A 14526-nucleotide genomic window follows, 5' to 3' on the forward strand; every position below is an offset into this window, starting at 1 on the left:
GGGTCTTAGCAGGCTTGGCACTTAACATGTCTGAATACTTCAGAGCAGCACTCGAAGCGGCCCAGCAAATGTTGAATGACAGAGAGGAAACAGTAGAGTACGAGTCTCCCTCATGCTTTATTACAATGAATTTCATTTGCCATTTATCGCCTCGCTCTGCAAGTCTGTTTATGTCCTCCTGAATTTTGGTGCAGTCTTTCACATTATTAGCTATACCCTCCAATTTGGTATCATCCACAAATTTTGACACCATACCTCCAGTTCCCAAGTCCAGTTCCCAGCACGGATCCCTGCAGGACACTTCACACTTCACACTTTCTGCCTCAGAAACTTACCTTAACTCCTAACCTCTGTTTTCACAGCCATGGTGATGGTACTTCAATCCATTCTGCTACCTGGTCCTTCGACTCCACATGCCCTGACCTTTTGTGTCTTTTGTGTGGCACCTTATCGAAAGCCTTCTGAAAATCTAGAGATGACTAAGAGATGATCTTTTAGTTAATAAACTGTATAAAAAGGTAGATCTTTCAAACTAAAAAGTGAGAATAGAACAAGGGAACACAGCTTCAAAGTAAAAGGCAAATTTAAGGACGATCAGAAAGTTGTTCACACATAAAATGAACAATACCATATATGGAAGGGACTTCCAGAAAGAGTGGTGGAGGCGAAAGCCTGGAATCTTTTAAGAAATAGTTGGATGCCGTGCTTGGGAAACTGGGGGTCTTTCTACATGGATAAGCTGAATGGCCTTCCTCTTGTGTATCAATATTGTGAAGCTGAGATTCAGACTATTATGCTAGAGATGCCAGACCTGAGTTTTTTGTTTAATATTTGCATTTATATGCCACTTTATCATGGCTCAGAAACTTCTCAAAACATTTCACATAGAATGAAGTGAAGAGACTGCTGTTGTGTAGGCAAATGTGGCAGACATTTTGCACACAGCAAAGCCCACAAACGGACATTGGTTGAGGGAGGAATGATTCTGAATGATGGGAGAACTCCCTTTCCTTCTTTTGAATAATGCCACAGAATCTTTAACATCCACCAGAACAAACAGACAAGGGGCTTCAGTTCAACATTTCATCTGAAGGACTGCAACTCCAAAAGTGCAGCACCCCCTCCATACTGCACCACAATGTTAACTTTGACTATGAGCTCTGGTCCCAGACCGGAACTTAAACCCACAACATTCAGGCTCAGAGCATGCTATAAACTGAGCCAAGCTGACACTTAAATTTATTCAATGAATATTATGAGCAGGCCTCTTCACTACACATTGTAGTGGCATAATCACTTGCTAAAGTCCACATCCACTCTGCATAACTGCGATAAATAGGTAAACTGGTACCTTTGTGGGAACAGGAACCGCTGTGTAAAATGTTTTAATTGGTAATTAATTTAAATAATCTGCAGTGTTCTGCACTTTTCAATTTTCCATTGTATCCAACAGTAGAAATCAGCAAAATTTAATTGTGTTATAAAGTTATAAAGAAAATGAATGTAATATATACAGTATATATATATATATATATATATATATATATAGATCTTGTAATCTGTAAATAGCTCAGTGATAATGTAGTAATAGCATTATAATAAGTCGCTGGGTCAAAATCCTGGAACTCCCTTCCTAACAGCACTGTGGGAGAACCGTCAACACACGGACTGCAGCGGTTCAAGAAGGCGGCTCACCACCACCTTCTCGAGGGCAATTAGGGATGGGCAATAAATGCCGGCCTTGCCAGCGACGCCCACATCCCGTGAACGAATAAAAAAAAAAAATATCATCTTGTAAACATCATAGGAAACAGGATTGATGTAAAGGAAACTCACCCAACAATAATGAGAAAGAAGAATTTTAATTTGTAAACTCAGTAGTGTAAACAGTGTATGCAGTGTAATCCAACAGACAGTGGGGAATGTCTTTGAAGCCCCAAGGTCAGGATTCAGGTGTCAGAATTTCTACACTGGCTCCTTTTTACTGTTATCAAGACTAACTATTGGGACCTGAATTCAAATCCAGACCAGACTGATAGGAAAGTGTCCTGTCTGGTGACTGTAAGAGTCGTAAGGAAAATGAATTTGGCCAGTCTTAATCTAGTCCCTAGTGGGCATAAACCTGGTGTACAAAGCTATCTGATTTGACAATCACATTCAGAGACGCTGTTGTGGGAGCTGAAAAAATATCACACTGCGCAGTAAGTGCTGCTTTTCCGAGGGTGTGGCTGAGACTCATTGAGAAGTGTTGAATGCTGTAGTGCCCCTTGGAGGGCTCCGTACTGACAATGGGCAACAAGGTGAAATGAATTCCATTCCCCAGTGCTAACAATGCCCAGCTTGATGAGCACAAACCTTCATGTATACATGCAAACACCGACACACACACACCACAGACACAAACACCGACACACACACACCACAGACACAAACACCAACACACACACCACAGACACAAACACCGACACACACACACCACAGACACAAACACCGACACACACACACCACAGACACAAACACCGACACACACACCACAGACACAAACACCGACACACACACACCACAGACACAAACACCGACACACACACACCACAGACACAAACACCAACACACACACCACAGACACAAACACCGACACACACACACCACAGACACAAACACCGACACACACACACCACAGACACAAACACCGACACACACACCACAGACACAAACACCGACACACACACACCACAGACACAAACACCGACACACACACACCACAGACACAAACACCAACACACACACCACAGACACAAACACCGACACACACACACCACAGACACAAACACCAACACACACACCACAGACACAAACACCGACACACACACACCACAGACACAAACACCAACACACACACCACAGACACAAACACCGACACACACACCACAGACACAAACACCGACACACACACACCACAGACACAAACACCGACACACACACACCACAGACACAAACACCGACACACACACACCACAGACACAAACACCGACACACACACACCACAGACACAAACACCGACACACACACCACAGACACAAACACCGAACACACACCACAGACACAAACACCAACACACACACACCACAGACACAAACACCGACACACACACACCACAGACACAAACACCGACACACACACACCACAGACACAAACACCAACACACACACACCACAGACACAAAAACCGACACACACACCACAGACACAAACACCGACACACACACCACAGACACAAACACCGACACACACACCACAGACACAAACACCAACACACACACACACCACAGACACAAACACCGACACACACACCACAGACACAAACACCGACACACACACACCACAGACACAAACACCGACACACACACACCACAGACACAAACACCAACACACACACACCACAGACACAAACACCGACACACACACCACAGACACAAACACCGACACACACACAGCACAGACACAAACACCGACACACACACCACAGACACAAACACCGACACACACACCACAGACACAAACACCGACACACACACCACAGACACAAACACCGACACACACACCACAGACACAAACACCAACACACACACCACAGACACAAACACCGACACACACCACAGACACAAACACCAACACACACACACCACAGACACAAACACCGACACACACACACCACAGACACAAACACCGACACGCACACCACAGACACGAACACCGACACACACACACCACAGACACAAACACCGACACACACACACCACAGACACAAACACCAACACACACACCACAGACACAAACACCGACACACACACACCACAGACACAAACACCAACACACACACACCACAGACACAAACACCGACACACACACACCACAGACACAAACACCAACACACACACCACAGACACAAACACCGACACACACACACCACAGACACAAACACCAACACACACACACCACAGACACAAACACCGACACACACACACCACAGACACAAACACCGACACACACACCACAGACACAAACACCGACACACACACCACAGACACAAACACCGACACACACACACCACAGACACAAACACCGACACACACACACCACAGACACAAACACCAACACACACACACCACAGACACAAACACCGACACACACACACCACAGACACAAACACCAACACACACACACCACAGACACAAACACCGACACACACACACCACAGACACACACACCACAGACACAAACACCGACACACACACCACAGACACAAACACCAACACACACACACCACAGACACAAACACCGACACACACACACCACAGACACAAACACCGACACACACACACCACAGACACAAACACCGACACACACACACCACAGACACAAACACCGACACACACACACCACAGACACAAACACCGACACACACACACCACAGACACAAACACCGACACACACACCACAGACACAAACACCAACACACACACACCACAGACACAAACACCGACACACACACACCACAGACACAAACACCGACACACACACACCACAGACACAAACACCGACACACACACACCACAGACACAAACACCGACACACACACACCACAGACACAAACACCGACACACACACACCACAGACACAAACACCGACACACACACACCACAGACACAAACACCGACACACACACCACAGACACAAACACCGACACACACACACCACAGACACAAACACCGACACACACACCACAGACACAAACACCAACACACACACACCACAGACACAAACACCGACACACACACACCACAGACACAAACACCAACACACACACCACAGACACAAACACCGACACACACACCACAGACACAAACACCAACACACACACACCACAGACACAAACACCGACACACACACCACAGACACAAACACCGACACACACACACCACAGACACAAACACCGACACACACACACCACAGACACAAACACCGACACACACACACCACAGACACAAACACCGACACACACACACCACAGACACAAACACCAACACACACACACCACAGACACAAACACCGACACACACACCACAGACACAAACACCGACACACACACACCACAGACACAAACACCGACACACACACCACAGACACAAACACCGACACACACACACCACAGACACAAACACCGACACACACACACCACAGACACAAACACCGACACACACACACCACAGACACAAACACCGACACACACACACCACAGACACAAACACCGACACACACACACCACAGACACAAACACCGACACACACACCACAGACACAAACACCGACACACACACACCACAGACACAAACACCGACACACACACCACAGACACAAACACCAACACACACACACCACAGACACAAACACCGACACACACACACCACAGACACAAACACCGACACACACACACCACAGACACAAACACCAACACACACACCACAGACACAAACACCGACACACACACCACAGACAGAAACACCGACACACACACCACAGACACAAACACCGACACACACACCACAGACACAAACAGCGACACACAAACCACAGACACAAACACCGACACACACACCACAGACACAAACACCAACACACACACACCACAGACACAAACACCGACACACACACACCACAGACACAAACACCGACACACACACCACAGACACAAACACCGACACACACACACCACAGACACAAACACCGACACACACACACCACAGACACAAACACCGACACACACACACCACAGACACAAACACCGACACACACACCACAGACACAAACACCGACACACACACACCACAGACACAAACACCGACACACACACCACAGACACAAACACCGACACACACACCACAGACACAAACACCGACACACACACACCACAGACACAAACACCGACACACACACCACAGACACAAACACCGACACACACACACCACAGACACAAACACCGACACACACACACCACAGACACAAACACCAACACACACACCACAGACACAAACACCGACACACACACACCACAGACACAAACACCGACACACACACACCACAGACACAAACACCGACACACACACCACAGACACAAACACCAACACACACACACCACAGACACAAACACCGACACACACACACCACAGACACAAACACCAACACACACACCACAGACACAAACACCGACACACACACACCACAGACACAAACACCGACACACACACCACAGACACAAACACCAACGCACACACCACAGACACAAACACCTACACACACACACCACAGACACAAACACCAACACACACACACCACAGACACAAACACCGACACACACACCACAGACACAAACACCGACACACACACCACAGACACAAACACCGACACACACCACAGACACAAACACCGACACACACACCACAGACACAAACACCAACACACACACCACAGACACAAACACTGACACACACACACCACAGACACAAACACCGACACACACACACCACAGACACAAACACCGACACACACACCACAGACACAAACACCGACACACACACACCACAGACACAAACACCGACACACACACCACAGACACAAACACCGACACACACACCACAGACACAAACACCGACACACACACACCACAGACACAAACACCGACACACACACCACAGACACAAACACCGACACACACACCACAGACACAAACACCGACACACACACACCACAGACACAAACACCAACACACACACCACAGACACAAACACCAACACACACACACCACAGACACAAACACCGACACACACACACCACAGACACAAACACCGACACACACACCACAGACACAAACACTGACACACACACACCACAGACACAAACACCGACACACACACCACAGACACAAACACCGACACACACACCACAGACACAAACACCGACACACACTACAGACACAAACACCGACACACACCACAGACACAAACACCAACACACACACCACAGACACAAACACCAACACACACACACCACAGACACAAACACTGACACACACACACCACAGACACAAACACCGACACACACACACCACAGACACAAACACCGACACACACACCACAGACACAAACACCGACACACACACACCACAGACACAAACACCGACACACACACCACAGACACAAACACCGACACACACACCACAGACACAAACACCGACACACACACACCACAGACACAAACACCGACACACACACCACAGACACAAACACCGACACACACACCACAGACACAAACACCGACACACACACACCACAGACACAAACACCAACACACACACCACAGACACAAACACCAACACACACACACCACAGACACAAACACCGACACACACACACCACAGACACAAACACCGACACACACACCACAGACACAAACACCAACACACACACACCACAGACACAAACACCGACACACACACACCACAGACACAAACACCAACACACACACCACAGACACAAACACCGACACACACACACCACAGACACAAACACCGACACACACACCACAGACACAAACACCAACACACACACCACAGACACAAACACCTACACACACACACACCACAGACACAAACACCAACACACACACACCACAGACACAAACACCGACACACACACCACAGACACAAACACCGACACACACACCACAGACACAAACACCGACACACACCACAGACACAAACACCGACACACACACCACAGACACAAACACCACACACACACCACAGACACAAACACCAACACACACACACCACAGACACAAACACCGACACACACACACCACAGACACAAACACCGACACACACACCACAGACACAAACACCGACACACACACCACAGACACAAACACCGACACACACACACCACAGACACAAACACCGACACACACACACCACAGACACAAACACCAACACACACACCACAGACACAAACACCAACACACACACCACAGACACAAACACCGACACACACACACCACAGACACAAACACCGACACACACACACCACAGACACAAACACCGACACACACACCACAGACACAAACACCGACACACACACACCACAGACACAAACACCGACACACACACCACAGACACAAACACCGACACACACACCACAGACACAAACACCGACACACACACACCACAGACACAAACACCGACACACACACACCACAGACACAAACACCGACACACACACACCACAGACACAAACACCGACACACACACCACAGACACAAACACCGACACACACACACCACAGACACAAACACCAACACACACACACCACAGACACAAACACTAACACACACACCACAGACACAAACACCAACACACACACCACAGACACAAACACCGACACACACACCACAGACACAAACACCGACACACACACCACAGACACAAACACCAACACACACCACAGACACAATCACCGACACACACACCACAGACACAAACACCGACACACACACACCACAGACACAAACACCGACACACACACACCACAGACACAAACACCGACACACACACCACAGACACAAACACCGACACACACACACCACAGACACAAACACCGACACACACACACCACAGACACAAACACCGACACACACACACCACAGACACAAACACCGACACACACACACCACAGACACAAACACCGACACACACACACCACAGACACAAACACCGACACACACACCACAGACACAAACACCGACACACACACACCACAGACACAAACACCGACACACACACCACAGACACAAACACCAACACACACACACCACAGACACAAACACCGACACACACACACCACAGACACAAACACCGACACACACACACCACAGACACAAACACCGACACACACACCACAGACACAAACAGCGACACACAAACCACAGACACAAACACCGACACACACACCACAGACACAAACACCAACACACACACCACAGACACAAACACCGACACACACACACCACAGACACAAACACCGACACACACACACCACAGACACAAACACCGACACACACACACCACAGACACAAACACCGACACACACACACCACAGACACAAACACCGACACACACACCACAGACACAAACACCAACACACACACACCACAGACACAAACACCGACACACACACACCACAGACACAAACACCAACACACACACCACAGACACAAACACCGACACACACACACCACAGACACAAACACCGACACACACACCACAGACACAAACACCAACGCACACACCACAGACACAAACACCTACACACACACACACCACAGACACAAACACCAACACACACACACCACAGACACAAACACCGACACACACACCACAGACACAAACACCGACACACACACCACAGACACAAACACCGACACACACCACAGACACAAACACCGACACACACACCACAGACACAAACACCAACACACACACCACAGACACAAACACCAACACACACACACCACAGACACAAACACTGACACACACACACCACAGACACAAACACCGACACACACACCACAGACACAAACACCGACACACACACCACAGACACAAACACCGACACACACACCACAGACACAAACACCGACACACACCACAGACACAAACACCAACACACACACCACAGACACAAACACCAACACACACACACCACAGACACAAACACTGACACACACACACCACAGACACAAACACCGACACACACACACCACAGACACAAACACCGACACACACACCACAGACACAAACACCGACACACACACACCACAGACACAAACACCGACACACACACCACAGACACAAACACCGACACACACACCACAGACACAAACACCGACACACACACACCACAGACACAAACACCGACACACACACCACAGACACAAACACCGACACACACACCACAGACACAAACACCGACACACACACACCACAGACACAAACACCAACACACACACCACAGACACAAACACCGACACACACACACCACAGACACAAACACCGACACACACACACCACAGACACAAACACCAACACACACACACCACAGACACAAACACCGACACACACACACCACAGACACAAACACCAACACACACACCACAGACACAAACACCGACACACACACACCACAGACACAAACACCGACACACACACCACAGACACAAACACCAACACACACACCACAGACACAAACACCGACACACACACACCACAGACACAAACACCGACACACACACACCACAGACACAAACACCGACACACACACCACAGACACAAACACCGACACACACACCACCACAGACACAAACACCAACGCACACACACCACAGACACAAACACCGACACACACACCACAGACACAAACACCGACACACACACCACAGACACAAACAACACACACACACCACAGACACAAACACCGACACACACACCACAGACACAAACACCGACACACACACCACAGACACAAACACCGACACACACACACCACAGACACAAACACCGACACACACACACCACAGACACAAACACCGACACACACACACCACAGACACAAACACCGACACACACACCACAGACACAAACACCGACACACACACACCACAGACACAAACACCGACACACACACACCACAGACACAAACACCGAACACACACACCACAGACACAAACACCGACACACACACCACAGACACAAACACCGACACACACACACCACAGACACAAACACCGACACACACACCACAGACACAAACACCGACACACACACCACAGACACAAACACCGACACACACACACCACAGACACAAACACCGACACACACACCACAGACACAAACACCGACACACACACACCACAGACACAAACACCGACACACACACCACAGACACAAACACCGACACACACACACCACAGACACAAACACCGACACACACACCACAGACACAAACACCGACACACACACACCACAGACACAAACACCGACACACACACACCACAGACACAAACACCGACACACACACCACAGACACAAACACCGACACACACACCACAGACACAAACACCGACACACACACCACAGACACAAACACCGACACACACACCACAGACACAAACACCACACACACACACCACAGACACAAACACCGACACACACACCACAGACACAAACACCGACACACACACACCACAGACACAAACACCGACACACACACACCACAGACACAAACACCGACACACACACCACAGACACAAACACCGACACACACACCACAGACACAAACACCGACACACACATACCACAGACACAAACACCGACACACACACCACAGACACAAACACCGACACACACACACCACAGACACAAACACCGACACACACACCACAGACACAAACACCAACACACACACCACAGACACAAACACCAACACACACACCACAGACACAAACACCGACACACACACACCACAGACACAAACACCGACACACACACCACAGACACAAACACCGACACACACACACCACAGACACAAACAACGACACACACACCACAGACACAAACACCAACACACACACCACAGACACAAACACCGACACACACACCACAGACACAAACACCGACACACACACACCACAGACACAAACACCAACACACACACACCACAGACACAAACACCAACACACACACCACAGACACAAACACCGACACACACACACCACAGACACAAACACCGACACACACACCACAGACACAAACACCGACACACACACCACAGACACAAACACCAACACACACACACCACAGACACAAACACCGACACACACACACCACAGACACAAACACCGACACACACACCACAGACACAAACACCGACACACACACACCACAGACACAAACACCGACACACACACACCACAGACACAAACACCAACACACACACCACAGACACAAACACCGACACACACACCACAGACACAAACACCGACACACACACCACAGACACAAACACCGACACACACACCACAGACACAAACACCGACACACACACCACAGACACAAACACCGACACACACACCACAGACACAAACACCGACACACACACCACAGACACAAACACCGACACACACACCACAGACACAAACACCGAAACACACACCACAGACACAAACACCGACACACACACACCACAGACACAAACACCGACACACACAACCACAGACACAAACACCAACACACACACCACAGACACAAACACCGACACACACACACCACAGACACAAACACCGACACACACACCACAGACACAAACACCGACACACACACACCACAGACACAAACACCGACACACACACCACAGACACAAACATCGACACACACACACCACAGACACAAACACCGACACACACACCACAGACACAAACACCGACACACACACACCACAGACACAAACACCAACACACACACCACAGACACAAACACCAACACACACACCACAGACACAAACACCGACACACACACCACAGACACAAACACCAACACACACACCACAGACACAAACACTGACACACACACACCACAGACACAAACACCGACACACACACACCACAGACACAAACACCAACACACACACCACAGACACAAACACGACACACACACACCACAGACACAAACACCGACACACACACACCACAGACACAAACACCGACACACACACCACAGACACAAACACCAACACACACACCACAGACACAAACACCGACACACACACCACAGACACAAACACCGACACACACACCACAGACACAAACACCGACACACACACCACAGACACAAACACCAACACACACACCACAGACACAAACACCGACACACACACACACAGACACAAGCACCGACACACACACCACAGACACAAACACCAACACACACACACCACAGACACAAACACCGACACACACACACCACAGACACAAACACCGACACACACACCACAGACACAAACACCGACACACACACCACAGACACAAACACCAACACACACACACCACAGACACAAACACCGACACACACACCACAGACACAAACACCGACACACACACCACAGACACAAACACCGACACACACACCACAGACACAAACACCAACACACACACACCACAGACACAAACACCGACACACACACCACAGACACAAACACCACACACACACACCACAGACACAAACACCGACACACACACACCACAGACACAAACACCGACACACACACCACAGACACAAACACCGACACACACACCACAGACACAAACACCAACACACACACACCACAGACACAAACACCGACACACACACCACAGACACAAACACCGACACACACACCACAGACACAAACACCGACACACACACCACAGACACAAACACCGACACACACACCACAGACACAAACACCGACACACACACCACAGACACAAACACCGACACACACACACCACAGACACAAACACCGACACACACACCACAGACACAAACACCGACACACACACCACAGACACAAACACCAACACACACACCACAGACACAAACACCGACACACACACCACAGACACAAACACCGACACACACACCACAGACACAAACACCGACACACACACACCACAGACACAAACACCGACACACACACCACAGACACAAACACCAACACACACACCACAGACACAAACACCGACACACACACACCACAGACACAAACACCGACACACACACACCACAGACACAAACACCGACACACACACCACAGACACAAACACCGACACACACACCACAGACACAAACACCGACACACACACCACAGACACAAACACCGACACACACACCACAGACACAAACACCGACACACACACACCACAGACACAAACACCGACACACACACCACAGACACAAACACCGACACACACACACCACAGACACAAACACCGACACACACACACCACAGACACAAACACCGACACACACACACCACAGACACAAACACCACACACACACACCACAGACACAAACACCGACACACACACACCACAGACACAAACACCGACACACACACCACAGACACAAACACCGACACACACACCACAGACACAAACACCGACACACACACACCACAGACACAAACACCGACACACACACACACAGACACAAACACCGACACACACACCACAGACACAAACACCGACACACACACACCACAGACACAAACACCGACACACACACCACAGACACAAACACCGACACACACACCACAGACACAAACACCGACACACACACACCACAGACACAAACACCGACACACACACACCACAGACACAAACAC

The 14526-nt window shown here is 49.3% G+C and overlaps 1 long non-coding RNA gene across 1 annotated transcript in view; it reads right to left on the bottom strand.

Moving 5' to 3' along the window:
* The window catches only part of LOC137338608 (uncharacterized), a 72479-nt gene that overhangs the window by 32286 nt on the left and 25667 nt on the right, over positions 1-14526 (bottom strand). The window contains exon 2 of the long non-coding RNA XR_010966617.1: positions 336-479. This is a non-coding gene — a long non-coding RNA (uncharacterized lncRNA). The remainder of the gene's footprint in view (positions 1-335; positions 480-14526) is intronic.

The sequence above is a fragment of the Heptranchias perlo genome, chromosome 2 (genome assembly GCF_035084215.1).
Source record: "Heptranchias perlo isolate sHepPer1 chromosome 2, sHepPer1.hap1, whole genome shotgun sequence".
NCBI classification, from domain to species: domain Eukaryota; kingdom Metazoa; phylum Chordata; class Chondrichthyes; order Hexanchiformes; family Hexanchidae; genus Heptranchias; species Heptranchias perlo.